At 40.7% G+C, this 16,510-nt stretch overlaps 1 protein-coding gene across 2 annotated transcripts in view; it reads left to right on the top strand.

Moving 5' to 3' along the window:
* The window catches only part of KCNAB1 (potassium voltage-gated channel subfamily A regulatory beta subunit 1), a 266,191-nt gene that overhangs the window by 15,502 nt on the left and 234,179 nt on the right, over positions 1 to 16,510 (top strand). The gene's annotated exons all lie outside the window — the stretch shown is intronic.

The raw sequence follows: 16,510 nt of genomic DNA, 5'->3' as shown, positions 1-16,510 counted from the left end.
TTATTATACCCTGGAGCTTCTCTCTGGAAGCAAAGTAGATGTAAGCTGAATGAAAGCTTAAAAGCTGGTTCTTTGGTGGGTAAATGTCGATATCAGCTAGTTTATATGTTCGCTTGTGATCTTAAGGAGCCTCTTAAGGGGTTAAGGGACTATTTAATAGCATTTAACTGTGAAATGCCGCAACTCTGTTGTTCAAGTTTAGTGTTTCGCTTAATATAACCCTGTTTATAGGAGAATATGTCCAAAAAGTGCTATAGTATCAACTGCTTGCATCAAATGCCCTATATAATTACAGGCTTGGATGTAAATTTGAGGCTATAGTTTGTTTTTGAAGCATGCTCATGAAGAGCTAGAATGTAAAATGTAATGAATTTTTAACTGTGAGTTCCATTTTATACATATATACACGTTCTATGATCCTGAGAAAAAACATCAAGGATCGGCTGATGTTACTTACGGTACATTTCAGATTACGGGCACTTGGTAAAGCACATATGTTGTAAGGTCCTAGGCAAACCTAGTCTTACCTAACAGTATAATAACTGCACATGAATGCATTGAATAACATAACATCCCATTGCCATATATGAGATGTACATTTGTATAAAGGGCCTTATTGACTTGAAATTTACTTATGTTTAAAACATGAACAAATGTAAAAGAAAATTACCCACCGGTCATAAAAAGGCTAATATTTAGTATTTTCAGCAAGCACTATAACTATATGGCATCTCTTACTGTGATCAGACAGACCCATAAATATACTGTAAATGACTCAATTAAACAATGCGCCAGAAATTCTCACCACTAACTCATGTCATTGACATGACCAGAGGGAAAGATTAGCCGTAAAATCGAACAAGGTTAGTCTTATATCAGTCAGTAGATGCCAAAGGTATTCAGTATCCACCAATATTCAATAGATCATTATCGGATCCCACTATTTCCAGTAATAATGTTCTATTTCAGAGAAGCAACTCTAAACATAGGCAGCTGTAGTAGGGAGATAGCACGTCCTCTACTCTGGAAAATACAGACCGCACACATCTGTAAGAGAGCAGGCCTTTGGGGATGTTCACACTAGCATTATGAACGCCTAACAAAGATGATGGAAGAAAGCTTCAGTCATGAGAATGAATGCAGACAGACACCATACAGAGGGGGCTAAGTCTGCACCAATCAGTGTCCATTGCTTTCATCCTATGACATCCTATAACAATCTAATGGAATGACTGATTGGCTACATTTTGACCAATACTCATTTTATGTGTAAAGTTGGCATTAGACTATTCACACTTATAAGGTGGCGTTAATGGCTGTAATCTCTGGCAGAAGCCACATCCCCATAGAAGTGAATGGTGCGCCGGTCATGCAAGTACACTGGCACTCCATTCACAAGGAGACCTAACAGGGAATTTTGGTCCCCCATCCTCCTGATCAATGAGGGACCTGGAGATCAGGCTCAAGCAATCAGACACTTATACCCTGTACTGTGGATATGTAATAACAGCCCACAATGAGACAACCTCTTTAAGCTAGGGATATACAGTCCTATGAAAAAGTTTGGGCACCCCTATTAATCTTAATCATTTTTAGTTCTAAATATTTTGGTATTTGCAACAGCCATTTCAGTTTGATATATCTAATAACTGATGGACACAGTAATATTTCAGGATTGAAATGAGGTTTATTGTACTAACAGAAAATATGCATTAAACCAAAATTTGACCGGTGCAAAAGTATGGGCACCTCAACAGAAAAGTGACATTAATATTTAGTAGATCCTCCTTTTGCAAAGATAACAGCCTCTAGTCGCTTCCTGTAGCTTTTAATCAGTTCCTGGATCCTGGATAAAGGTATTTTGGACAAACAATTCAAGTTCAGTTAAGTTAGATGGTCGCCGAGCATGGACAGCCCGCTTCAAATCATCCCACAGATGTTCAATGATATTCAGGTCTGGGGACTGGGATGGCCATTCCAGAACATTGTAATTGTTCCTCTGCATGAATGCCTGAGGATTTGGAGCGGTGTTTTGGATCATTGTCTTGCTGAAATATCCATCCCCGGCGTAACTTCAACTTCGTCACTGATTCTTGAACATTATTCTCAAGAATCTGCTGATACTGAGTGGAATCCATGCGACCCTCAACTTTAACAAGATTCCCGATGCCGGCATTGGCCACACAGCCCCAAAGCATGATGGAACCTCCACCAAATTTTACAGTGGGTAGCATGTGTTTTTCTTGGAATGCTGTTTCTTTTTGGACGCCATGCATAACGCCTTTTTTTATAACCAAACAACTCAATTTTTGTTTCCAAAATGAAGCTGCCTTGTCCAAATGTGCTTTTTCATACCTCAGGCAACTCTATTTGTGGCGTACGTGCAGAAACGGCTTCTTTCTCATCACTCTCCCATACAGCTTCTATTTGTGCAAAGTGCGCTGTATAGTTGACCGATGCACAGTGACACCATCTGCAGCAAGATGATGCTGCAGCTCTTTGGAGGTGGTCTGTGGATTGTCCTTGACTGTTCTCACCATTCTTCTTCTCTGCCTTTCTGATATTTTTCTTGGCCTGCCACTTCTGGGCTTAACAAGAACTGTCCCTGTGGTCTTCCATTTCCTTACTATGTTCCTCACAGTGGAAACTGACAGGTTAAATCTCTGAGACAACTTTTTGTATCCTTCCGCTGAACAACTATGTTGAACAATCTTTGTTTTCAGATCATTTGAGAGTTGTTTTGAGTAGCCCATGATGCCACTCTTCAGAGGAGATTCAAATAGGAGATCAACTTGCAATTGGCCACCTTAAATACCTTTTCTTATGATTGGATACATCTGGCTATGAAGTTCAAAGCTCACTGAGGTTACAAAACCAATTTTGTGCTTCAGTAAGTCAGTAAAAAGTAGTTAGGAGTATTCAAATCAATAAAATGATAAGGGTGCCCATACTTTTGCACCGGTCAAATTTTGGTTTAATGCATATTGCGCATTTTCTGTTAGTACAATAAACCTCATTTCAATCCTGAAATATTACTGTGTCCATCAGTTATTAGATATATCAAACTGAATTGGCTGTTGCAAACACCAAAATATTTAGAACTAAAAATGATTAAGATTAATAGGGGTGCCCAAACTTTTTCATAGGACTGTAGGATGAAAAGTATGTTGACTGTATACTACGATGACCATCTGAACTGTAAATGCAGCTTAGTATTGAACAAGCTGTAACTGAAGCAATACAAATACAGTAATTTAATAATGCAATGTATTTCGAATGTTACTCAGCTTTCCTATGTTGATTATATTTCTATGTATCTTGTAAAATGGCGGACAGTTTTTGTAATACAGACATCCACCTGAACATATCATTCCAAAATGGGGTATTTCCATCACAGCTGTTTATGCCACAAATGTCCAGCTGATGCTGGACTCACCCCGAGACTAACATGTAGCTGGAGAACAGCGGTGCAAGAAGACGGGCCTGTATTTATCAGACATTGATGGTATATCTTATGGATTTGCCATGGATAGCCAGATGGTTATTATTCTCTTCTGTCACAATTTTCTATTAATATCTATTCAGATGCTTTTTATTTACACCTGTTTTATAATAAATATGGCTCCTATCACAGCTCCTAATGGCAGGCATCAGCTTTCCTACCGTCTATAATGCCACAATTCCTAGTTATGCGGCACTAGAGCTCAGTCTATGCGACAGTTTTCTCACCCTGTAGTGTAGATTTACGATCTCTAGTACACAAGGACACTGCATTGTGTTTAGCTGAATCACTATGGATTCCTTTTTCTGATGTAACTAAATTCTGGCTATTGCTATTGTTAGAATGACACGAGTTTCCTTGTATACCTGAATAAATCATTACGACAAACATGTAATCCTTACCCATTCTAGCGCAGCAGTGCATCCTGGGACTTCTGGCAGCCAACTGATTAACCACTAAGCCTAGTGTGGCTATTGTTACAGCGTTGTTACATTGTGGCATCGCTCCTGACTACAATGCCAGGAGCTGTTAGTGATATAAAACACATTGTATACCTGTCACTGAACATTACACATATCTGTGAATAGCAGGTAGAATACAGTATCTAGACACAGGAATGTATAGGCAGGGGATAGGAGACCTGGTAAAAGCTAAGGATTAAAAAATGCATCATGAATGAGATACAGGTGAACTAGAAATGGCATTATAGGACATACATTGCAGTATGGCTCACTTTGTAACATTGTGGTAACAAGAAACATTTGTAATGTGCTTTTCTCACAATAGATTCAAAGTGCAGACGCTTATTATAAGACCAAGGTATTAAAGTGGCTCTATCATTGGAAAAAGTTATTTTTTATCTAAGTACATACTTGCATAGCCTTTAGAAAGGCTATTCCACACATAACTTTTGTATGTTAATCGCCTCAGTGGTTTTTGAATGAGCTCCTTTTTATTCATATGCTAATTAGCCTCTTGGTGCACCCCAGAAGTCTCATCGTGCACTCCTCTCTGCTATTCTTTCCTATGTATATATACAGCGCAGGCTGCTGCTGCTGATGACTTCCTGCTTCCTGTTTGCGCACACAGATAGAATAGCAGAGAGGAGGCTGCTGGGAACTTCCTGTGCTGGCTGGAAGCTAATTAACATATGAATAAAAACGGGCTCATTCAAAAACTACTGAGACAATTTACATACTAAAGGTAGGTGTGAAATAACATTTCTAAAAGCTATGCATGTATGTGCTTAGTTAAAAATGACTTTGCCCAATGATAGAGCCCCTTTAACACTAAAGATAAAGAGCATGTGAGAGGTGGTATGATAAGGCCCCATGTTATGAAACACAGCTTAAAAAATGCTGAGGAAAAAACATAGCAGAAATGCATTAGGTTGTTTTGCTTCCACTTTGCAGATACGCCTCAAAACCCTGACCAAAAAAACTCAGTGTGAACTTACTCTTACTGATTCCTCCAAATCAGAATAATTTCTATGACTATGTCTGTTTGCAGCACTGCATTCTCTGTATCTAGGTGTACATAGATATATTAGGGCTAATGTTAGTTAACATGTGTAATTCAATGATAAATGAACTGGTTACCGTTACAATCACGTTTTGTCCTCCTCCTGTCAAGCATCTTCAGTGTGCGAGTCCATAGGGACTTCACATGCATTAGGGAACATGTCTTCTGCAAGAACTGTTCCCAAGAGAGCTCTCCAAACAAATTGCATTTCAGGAATAGGCCAAATAAGGCAGAGGATGAAATTAATGAAACCTATTGAGATTGTTCTAACAATGTTTAGCACTTGATAAGATACAATCCACATCATAACCTCTGACACAAAATCATCCACCTTAAATAATGCATGAACCTTGTAGTAATGGCTAATTATATATCCGTGATCAATGAATTTCTATGATAAATGGAGACAACTTTAATGATTCAGCCGTTTATGTAGCCAAACATCCTCGAAATACAGACTGCACATTGTCATTATATAGTATCCTTCTGTGCTGTCCCTGTACAACTAAGAAGGATTAAGTCCCTGGATACAATCATTTAAGTTACTTCAGCCAAAGACTTCTTTCTCTATGTAAGCTGAAGTCTACTGACAAGTACTGATGCTCTAAGTATTCTAGATAATACAAATGTCAGCTTGTGATATAGTAATTCGTGTATACACAATTGCATAATAATTAGTGTAAAAGTGATACTGAAACACATTGGGGGGATTCATCAGCGCTTAAAGGGATTGTCCAGGCAAAATGGACATTAAATTTATTCTTTAAATAGACCGGGAGAGGTGAAAAAAAAAAAAGAATTTATACTCACCTTTCCTTGATGTTCCAGTGCCTACAAGCGCGGTCCAGTCTTCTCGGTCCATGTTGACCTGTGGTGGTATACAAGCGTGGTCCAGTCGTCTTGGTCCAGTGTTGACCTGTGGCTGGTACTACCGCCACAGGTCAACACTGGACCGAGAAGACGGACCGCTCTTGTAGGCACCGAAGCATTGGGGAAAGGTGAGTATGACCACATGTGACCACAGAAGCCAATCAGCAGCTTCAGCAGAACTCAGGAAGAGACACATGAGAATCCGCCGGAGCAGAAGAACCGGACCACTCTGGGAGGATACTGGAACATCGAGGACAGGTGTGAATCTTTTTTTTTTTTTTTTTTTTTTTTTCACTTACCCTGGCACATTTAAAAAAAAAAAAAAAATTGACTGGACAACCTCTTTAAGTCATGAATTAGGTACTTTACTCTTGTACCCAGATACAAATCTATAACAGACACAGATCTGCCATAAATTCTGCTGTCATTTACACAATTTTTTGGTGTTGATGATAAAAAAATATAGTGTGACTAGGAGCCATTCCCACGCCCCTCCCATATCCTACCCACTTTTGGAGAAGTGATGAGGCTGGCACACAAATACTACTTGTGACTATATGGGTTCAGTTAGCACATAAGTGAATGACTGAGTGTGTGTGTGTGTGTGTGTGTGTGTGTGTGTGTGTGTGTGTGTGTGAGATACATGTATTGTAGTTTTCTGCCCACATATTCTGTTATGGATAACTGATAATGGAATAGAAGAGAAGGAACACAGGAGTAGGACTTGGAGAAGCAGGTAATGATGATGATGCTGCAACCCAGATGGAGGGAACTGGAGGATGGGAGTAGGAGTGGCGGATGATGTGGCACCTGCTAGGCCAAGCACACTCAACCACGCACCCCAGCCAGCTCCTGGGCTGGACATTACTGATGGGGGACCTGCAGTACTACCTGGATAGTGGTGGTAGTAGTTTCCCCCAGGGCACTTCTGGTTGGAGAGGGGACCTCTCTTCTCTGAGCCGGCATGATAGTGTTCGGAAGACCCCTGATGGTGAAGCAGGCATGACTCAGGCAGCCAATAGATGCAGTTTAAACAGGATAACAGTTTTATTCAGCAACTGGAGACAGGTACAAACAGCAGCTTCCAACAATGGGGGTAGTTGTACCTCAGTGTTCAATTCCCCAAGCCTTGGTCTTAGAAGGGAGCCTAGGGATGATGTAGGCTCTACAGAAGACTTCCCTCCAACTACACCTCTTCTCGTGCCACTCTCAGCTTAGGGATACTGGGGACAGTAGTGCAGGGAGTCCTGACAGGGATCTGGTCACCTTTGTTTGGCCCGAGTCAACTCCTCCTGTCAGTGTCCTCCACTGCTTCTCCTGGCACAGAATCAAAGACTCCTGACAGCCTAATTCCCTTCTCATAGCTGTCTCTGGATGAGCCCAGGGCAAGCCACAATCCTCCAAGCAGCTGTCTTATCGGCCCCTGGAGCACAGTCTCAGTGCGGACAAGTACCTTAAAGACAAGTACCTACAAAGTACAAAGGCCTACCCTAGCAAGTTTTTGATGTTTTGGCTATACATCTGCTCTGCTCTGTATTGCCATCACCACCCTCCTCTGCTGTTGGCATGACCTTTATGTCACCCTGATCTGATTCTAAGGCCCTGTGCAACACACCATCATCATCCTGAGTGTCATTACCATCATAGTTACCAGTGCCCCTACCACCACCCCAACCACCATTGCCACTGCTAGCATCACCAACAGTCACATCTTCCTCTACCTTTGCCAGTTCCTTCTCCTCATCACAGTCTAAATATTGACTTTTCTCATCCAACTAATCAACAGGGATAGTATCTTCAATATTTTTTGGCAGTCATGGTACCCAAGGTACTGTCTCTTAGAAGACAGAAGGTGTTCCTTTTAGGCTGCCAAATAACTGTATGGTGGAGGAGAAATTCACTGAACACTGGCTCAAAGTCACAGTATCACTGTCAGAGATAATATCATCCTGTAATGACTGAGATGACTTACGAGCTGTCCAGTCTACAATGTCATCGGCTTCCTCCATAGTAATATGCCTACTGGAGTTGATAGACAGCTGTGGCCTGCTATTACAGGTCATTTAACTGGTGCTGACAGAACTGCTACATGTGCTAAACATGTTCAGACTGTCATACGATGTGGCATGGGCGTTTCCTCCTACAGTACCACTCTTTCGCCACTCTGTCTTTTAAAATAGCAAAAACTGCAGCGTTTTACAGTCACTGCAAAGTGGATTGGATTCTAGCAAAAATAGCAGCGTGTCAATTATATCTATGGAAACGCCGGCAATTTCCTTATAGGTATAATGGAAGCAGAAAATCAGCAGAGATTTCTATTTTATGAAATGTGCTGCTGGAAAAACTGAGATGGCGTTGCCATTCTCTCGCAGCATTTTTTTTTTGCTGCAGCATGTTACATTAGACCTCAGTCGAAGGGAAGTATGTAAGAGCTCCCTTGATATGTTCCCTTCCTTTTCAAGCCACTGACTTTGCTGACTTTGGTTCAAAAAACGTAGGAAAATCTGCAACAAAAAACTCTGCGTTACCACTGAACTGCACTGTGTGACCCCCTCCCACCCACACACACACATATACTATACAACACTAATTTTTAAATATGGACAATGATCCTCATACTTGATAGCCAGGACATTCTCGTATTGGCGCAGGTACAGGGAAAGAGATCATACATGATATATGGAGAGAGATCATATGTATATTTATAATTAGGTGAAAATGGTAACAGTAATGATATAACCAGTATTTTATCTATTCTAAACAATATTTTATCTACTAGTAGCATATCCAGTGCAAACAATGCTCTGTATCTACCCAAACAGGTAGAAAACTAATTTATTGGAAGAGTGTATGCTAAATGTAACTGAATATGAATATACTTCTTTGGTCTAAGGCCACATGCAGTAAACCGCTGCAAAAAAAAAATCTGCGGAAAAGACTCCAGTGGAAACACATTGCATTTTTTTTTCTGTAGTTCTTTTTACAGAAAGTCCACAGAGTTCTCCTCTGCGGACCTCGGCCTTACTAACTAAAACTAGTGAAGAGAACTGAAGGGACCGATGTAATTAACTTACTATGTATGCTGCATCCAAGCATAAAAGCTTTTCTTCATGTCAGCACTTCTTATTTGTCCAGCAGGGGGCGCTGGATATTTATTTATTGTTTGAATTATTGTTTCCAACCTTGTCATATGTGAACTGTGATACATAGATATAGTAGATACATAGTAGTACATAGATATAGTACATACATAGTAGTACATAGATATAGTAGTTGAAGCTGACTGTTTATCTTCATTTAAATCTCTGAGTTTTTAATATAGAAGATTACACAACTGTGAGAATCTATTCAGTATAAAAGTTAGAGGAGGTCTCTGCATTTTATAATTAAAGATACATAAAATGAGCTCATAGGGTGTTCATGCTTTGTAACACATACATAGGTTGCTACATAGGCCACCAGTGAGTAGGGGGCACATTTTGTGGATTAAGATGCTATAGATTATAGACTATTCATATTTGCACTCAATTCATGTAAACAACAATTTGCATTACCAGATTTTCTGTGCGTGGCAATACATAAATATATGCAGATTCATAATTGCATTGTTTGTGTCTTTGCTCAAGTTTTGCCTCCTTTGACTACACACCACATTGTTGCACTTGTTTTAACAGCTATTAGTGACCAAAAGTGAAACATGTTCTAAAATGATTTAAAGAGTTGTCTAGCTTAACCCCCTTAAACAGCGTCAGCCATAGTGTGCCACCTTTAACAGTGCCAGCCTGAGAGCAGCCAATAAAATAGCTATACAGAGACTGCCCCATTGGAAATAAAAGGCTGAGAATGTTACCTAAAAGAGTGCAGCCACAGTATGCCCCTATAAAAGAGTCAGCCATTACCATTGGATCTCCCTCTTTCCATTGATTTAGTTTGTAATGTAAAATCCAGTGATTGATCCACTTTGATTACGAGAGTTCATCATGTGGATGCCAAATAGACTCTCCGTCTGTCTCCTTGAGCTGGATGTTCCCTCGGCCCCTTGCAATAATCCCTCCCCACGATATGATAGTCCCTAATGTCCCAGTGATATGCTGCTCTTTACATTCCGTGCATCGGTGAATGATGCGATTAATATATGATGAGTCGTATACCTCATGTTAAATTATGTTTATAGTCTTGTAATAACTCAAAAAATGCATCGCACCATGTGAACAGAGCTCAAAATATTCACCATACCATATTGCTCCAGTGAGAAGACTGAGAGCTAGTAGGTGGGTCCCTATTGCATCAATCTGATCACTATCTCCCAAAAACTACCATGCCCACAGCATGTTTTTCCTGGATCTCCTAAGATTTGTGTTAACCTATATATATTTTTTTTTATGGCAAGCTCTACCATCAACTCAGGGGCACAGCCATGAGCTCTTCGTGTAGTGTGCCATCATATGCAAACTTGCTCCTGGTTTGGTGGGAGGCTAATTTGGTTTTTGGAGATCAGGACAATCCGTTGTTAGATTAAGTTGAGCTGTGGCACGTGTTACATTGACAATATTTTTGTCTTATTGATTGGGTCGTTTGACTCCTTTCATACATTGGGGAAAGGAGTCAGACGACCCATTGGTTAAACAACAACCCATTTGGTTCACAAGCGGATGTGATTAATGTTTCCTCTCCTTCTTGGATGTGCTTATCAGGAAATGGGAATATTGGAGGAATCAGTTTTCAGAAACAGGCAACTACGAAACCATCCTCTCCCACTCAAGAGGGGTATTCTCAAAGGTCAATTTTTAAGCCTTCAGAGGAATTGCCCCAGAAAACAGGGCTTTATATGCCAAGAAGTAGACTTGCGCACCTGTTTTCAATATAGAGGATATCCTGGCTGTATCCTCAGGAGTGCATACAGGGAAGCCCTGGCTAGAAAGAGGACATATTTATTGAATACTAAAGACACAGTAAACTCTGATAAAGTTTGCATCAGATTAATTACCACTATGGTAATGGGGCGAGCGAGAAGTGGGAGGTGATCAAAAAACATTGGGATTTCTTAATACTTGATTCTAACTTGGGTGAGATGGGTTAGGAATGACCAATCTCAAAATTGGACAACCCCTTTAACTTTTAAATCAGCCGGGGGCAGTGAAAAAAAAAAAAAAAAAAAGCATACTTACCTGTCCCCAATGCTCTGGTGTCCTTCAGTTCTTTTGCTCCAGTAGCTTCTCCTGGGTCTCTTTCAGGGTTCCGTTGACACCGCTGATTGGACAATCAGCGGGCTCAGCAGACCTCAGAAAAAGACCGGTGATGTCACAGGTAGTAACATTGCATGCCCTTTGCTGATTGGCTTCAGAGCTTATGATGAGGCCAATTAGCTGCTCAGCGGAACCCTGGAAAAGACCTGTTCAGCAGAAGGACCGGAATGCGCTGGAAGAACATCGGAGCATTGGCGACAGGTGAGTATTAATTTTTTTACTGGCCCTGACTGATTTAAAAGTTAAAGGGGCTGTCAATTTTTGCCTGGGCAACCCCTTTAAGCTATATTAATTTTTGCGGGTGATCCTTTAGTAGCATGACAGTTAGCATGTACTAGGATTTTGTCTTCTCGATGTCAGCAAGCATGCAGGAGTATTACTGTATACAGTATTATGTTTATTTATATGTGTTGTGTACCCATGACCACTTATAGTTTTTAGAAAATATTATTAAAGCTATGTTTTAAATTTGACATTTTTTGAGTTACTGAGAATCCTACTGGCTGTCTAATTGATTTCTAAGATCCCAATGGTATTTGTGTATTTATAATGGATTTTGCTTATTGTATCTCCTGGCAATCCTGCACCTAGACTTACATCTATCTTGCAGCCTATCTATCTATCTATCTATCTATCTATCTATCTATCTATCTATCTAGCTTGCTTGCAGCTGGTGTGGATTTTAGTCATCTTTCACGCCAGAAAACTGTCCCATGCACAGCAGCCTATTTTTGGAGGGGAGCATGAATATACCATTGGCGCAGACATTTTTATTAAAATGGCATTCTAATTGTTGCATATGTGATGTTTATCTTCTTTTGTGGCATAGGGAGAGAATAAATCTTCCTTAGTGTGTTTACTTGGGGAATGACAGATCAGTCTTTGCCACTTCTTAGGGGTATGTTCATACTGAGGAATTTAGCACTGGATCTGCCCCTCATTGTATACAATAAGTGTTAACCCGGAGAACCCATGGTACTCTATGGATTAGCTGCATTCTTCTGAGTCTAACCTATCAGGTGTTTTTCCACCCCAAACAGGTACCAGCAAGGGCACCATCATTTAATCTCACATCATGCCCCTGAATAAGCTGGTTGATATTGGTTGTAAAATTGACATAAGATGTGCAAGGCTCCATTGAAGGTGTATACGCATGGGATGGAAATACTACAAGTTTTTGCAAATTCATCTACAGCATGAAGATATACAGTTCTTTGTGGACAGTTCCTTGTGGACATAGTGTAATGCTGGGGTCACACAGGACATACTCATAGTGGGTGAGCCAGAGCAATGCACACGCTTTTGGATGTTCTTTGAGCAGTGGCTTTAAGGAAATTCCATTCTGAAAACTCAGCAGTGCATCTATCCTATGTGACCCCAGTCTCAGAAAGAGAAAACTTTGAGTCAGGGAGGGCACGGGTCTATATCACTGGTACAGATAACAATGCCTACGAAACTGCTGTGCTCATCTGCTGAAACAAAATGTAAATTTAAGGAATCCACTGGCAGGGCAGTGAAATATAAAAATGTAATGCTCAAATACTTTCACCGAAACAGATTTCAGATAAAAAGGGGAAGATGCTTTAGAAACACACAAATTATACAAAACTGATGGGTTTGATGTGGAAATTGGTATATTCAATATTCGCAGCATGGAAATCAGCTGTGGTATGGCGCTTCTTTTATCTTGATATGGAAATACAGATCTAGAAAATAAATGTAGGAGATGCAGTAAAAGCTCCACATGCTGAATATTGCCTTATGGCTCTGACCTTTAATGTTACCAATTGTGACAGTCAAATATTATGATAAAATATAAGGGTTTGATCTCCTGTTGCCTTCAGGTGAATCGTTTCTGTATGAATAACAGTATTAGTAATATTATAATAGGAGTTTTACTTCTGCCTGGATTCTTATGGAAAATAGAATTAGAGTAATAGCATAACAAATCATACAAAAGAGTGAATTAACAATGGTTGCTGGCTGCCCCTTATACCTTTCAATTTGTAATGAAAACAATTGATTTACCAGAATAGTTCCTACAGTGAGGGAGGTACGCTCAGAGGAAACCAGTGCCAGCATGGGGTGGCACACAAATCCTATGAAAATAGAAATATGTATTTATAGTCTCATACAATTATGGCTGAAATCACACACATTCTGCAGTGTCATTTACAAGACTAAGGATAGTGTAGCCAGATATTAGTTCAATGTCCATAGCAAATTATTGGGCAGTCTATATATAAGGCGTTTTAGTTTGAATTTCTGGCTTTTGGCTGAGGCCCCACGTTGCTGAAATGCAGCTTTTTTTGTTGTAGATTTTGTTGCATTTTTTTTAAGCCAAAGCCAATAATTGCTACAAAAGGAATGGGAAATATATAAGAAGTTCTTATACTTCTCCCTTCTGATCAATCCTCTCCGGGTTTTGGCTAAAAAAAAAAAAAAAAAAAAAAAAAACGCAACAAAATCTGCAACAAAAAAAGCTGCATTTCCGCAATGTGGGGGCTTAGGCTTAAACATATAGGGAAAATTCTGGCTATTCTGCAGCTAAAATGAACATGCTGCACTTTTTTGTAATGTATGGATGAAATTAATCAAAATCTGACTTCTTTTACTGTAAAACATAACGTTTTTCTCCGCTGAATTTCCGCAATGTGAACCCTAGCCTAAGGCATTTTTGCCACTGTTCTTTTTATTTCCTCAAAAGCCTTTAAGGACAGGGCCCAATGCGGCATAAACATTTTACAGTCACAGCAAAATGGATGGGATTCTAGCAAATCCCATCCTCACTTTGCGGTAAAATATGCGCAGTGGACACACTACGATTTCCAAATTTGTCATGGTTTATTGTCATGTCAATTATACCAATGGAAATGCCCGCGGTTTCTCTATAGGTATAATTGAAGCAGAAAATCTGCAGTGGAAACCTCTGTGAAGTTTCTGTGCAAAGCACTGCGATGCGTTGCTGCCGTGATTTTTCTCACTGTGCTTTATTGCTGCAGGACGCCATGTGGGTCCTTAGCTCGAGGAAGTATGTCAACACTAAAGTCATTATTAAACCAGCCTGGTAAAAAAAAAAAAAAAAAAATGTAAGGCTAAGTTCACACAGAGTTTTTTGGTCAGGAATCTGCCTCAAAATCCTGACCAAGGCTAAGGCCCCAGTAGGCATGAACGCATTGCGGTTCTTTCCGCAGCGCTTTTAAGAGAAAGTTAACAGAGTTTTCCTCTGCGGACTTTCTCTTAACATTATATCTACGGGAAAGCCACTGGCATTTCTGTAGATATTCTTGACATGCTGCAATTTGCAAAGCTGCAACAGCTTTGCAAATCGCAGCATATCTGCGCTGCGATCTTTTCCGCAAAGTGGGGATGGGATTCGCATGCATCTCATCCACTTTGCCTGCACTGTACAATGTGGGGCCCCGGCCCAAAAAACGCCTCACCATACAGTCCTATGTAATCTTGCGCTAGCGGAAAAGAGAAGCAACAAGTCCATTCCGCCTCAGGAAATCAATACAAGTCAAGGGGAGGCGGAAAAACCGCTAGCAGCAAAAACGCCAGCTGGATTTTCTGCCTCCCATTGACTTGCATTGATTTTTTTCAAAAACGCCTCATGAATTTTCCTGAAGTTAATTTTTCCAGACCAAAATCCTGACCAAAAAACTCCATGTGAACTTACCCTAAGAGTGTATCAGAGGAGTGTACTGGGGCAGTGGAGCATCGCAGCAAGATCTTCCTCTTGCTCAATAATCATTCAGAGTAACCAGAGCTTTCTCCTGCAAGAGGAAGAGCTAAGGCTACATTGATAAGAAAGAGGTGCAAAACAGCCATGAACATCCATATTTTATAGCCATCTTGCACCCAAGGGGCAGGCGCTTTCACAGATCCCCCATATATTTCAGTGTATGGAGAATTCCATGGATAAAAATAGGACAAGATCTTAAAGAGGACCTTTCACCACTTTCGAGCACATGAAGTGTTATATACTGCTGGAAAGCTGACAGTGCGCTGATTTCTGCGCACTGTCGGCTTTCCCGATCTGTGCCCGGTGTAAAGAGCTTACGGTGCCGGTACCGTAGTGCTCTATGGTCTGACAGTTAGCCAGAGACGTCCTTCTGCCTCGCAGCGCCAATCACGCTGTGCTGTGGAGCGGGGAGGAACTCCCCCCTCCCGCTCCTGATAATGCTCGTCTATGGACGAGCGCTGTGAGCAGAGGGAGGGGGCGTTCCTCCCTGCTCCACAGCACAGCGTGATTGGCGCCGCGAGGCAGAAGGACGTCTCTGGCTAATGGTCAGAAACGCCCTTCTGACCATAGAGCACTACGGTACCGGCACCGTAAGCTCTTTACACCGGGCACAGATCGGGAAAGCCGACAGTGCGCTGAATTCAGCGCACTGTCAGCTTTCCAGCAGTATATAACACTTCATGTGCTCGAAAGTGGTGAAAGGTCCTCTTTAATTTTAACGGTCCATGACAATGGTCATGTGAAAAGCCCCTGAATTGGTTGTGGCAGAAACACTGCAGCAAAAACCATGGTGTTTCACATTCTAGCAATTCCCATCATACATTGCAGAAAAAATTCCTCAGCGGAAACGCTGCAATTTCAAAAACTCTTACGTTATTGTAAATCGCAGAATGTCAATTATATCTACGGAAATGCTGGTGTTTTCCGTATAGGCATAATGGAAGCAGAAAATCCACAGAGGAAAACTATGCGGACCTTTTTCTGAAAAGCGCTGCGGGAAAAATCGTGGAGGAAACACGTCGCAGTTTTTTTGGCTGTGGCTTGCAATCTGGATCCTTAGCCTTAGACAGACATGTGGATAGCTTGCTGTGACTATAACAAACCGTGCACCTCTGTGTCCATCACATGACCATGGGCTGTATATTATCCACTGAAGTAAACAATGTATGACTGCAAGCCGAGATCTAGAAAATTGCAAGATATTAATACACAAAGTATTGGAAAATTGGACACAAACAATAACATTTATTTTCTGAAACTGGGCAACCCCTTGAAAAGCCCTTACACAGCACTGTTATTGGTATGGGCGGCATTTTGGACCTTACAGACTCCCTTTGAATCTGTTGTATCTTATAAAGACTTCCCTTATGATAAAGGAATAAACCAGCACTGGGTAAAGACTCCCATAAGCTAAAATGGCCTCTAAATGTTGAACATAAATTATATTTTGTATCTGTCATCCCGCAGTTTTATGATAGCCATTAGATACTGTGAGTTTCATTCAGTAGGCTACAGAGTGATTCCTAGTGAATTATTAAACATTGTTATTGAATGACTGCTATCATTTGCATCTATCAGTTTTCTCACCCTTTAAATTAACTTATGATCTCTATAGCAGACGTTGCG

This window comes from Leptodactylus fuscus, chromosome 3, assembly GCF_031893055.1.
Source record: "Leptodactylus fuscus isolate aLepFus1 chromosome 3, aLepFus1.hap2, whole genome shotgun sequence".
In the NCBI taxonomy this organism is placed as follows: domain Eukaryota; kingdom Metazoa; phylum Chordata; class Amphibia; order Anura; family Leptodactylidae; genus Leptodactylus; species Leptodactylus fuscus.
This window is presented reverse-complemented; position numbering and strand designations above follow the sequence as displayed.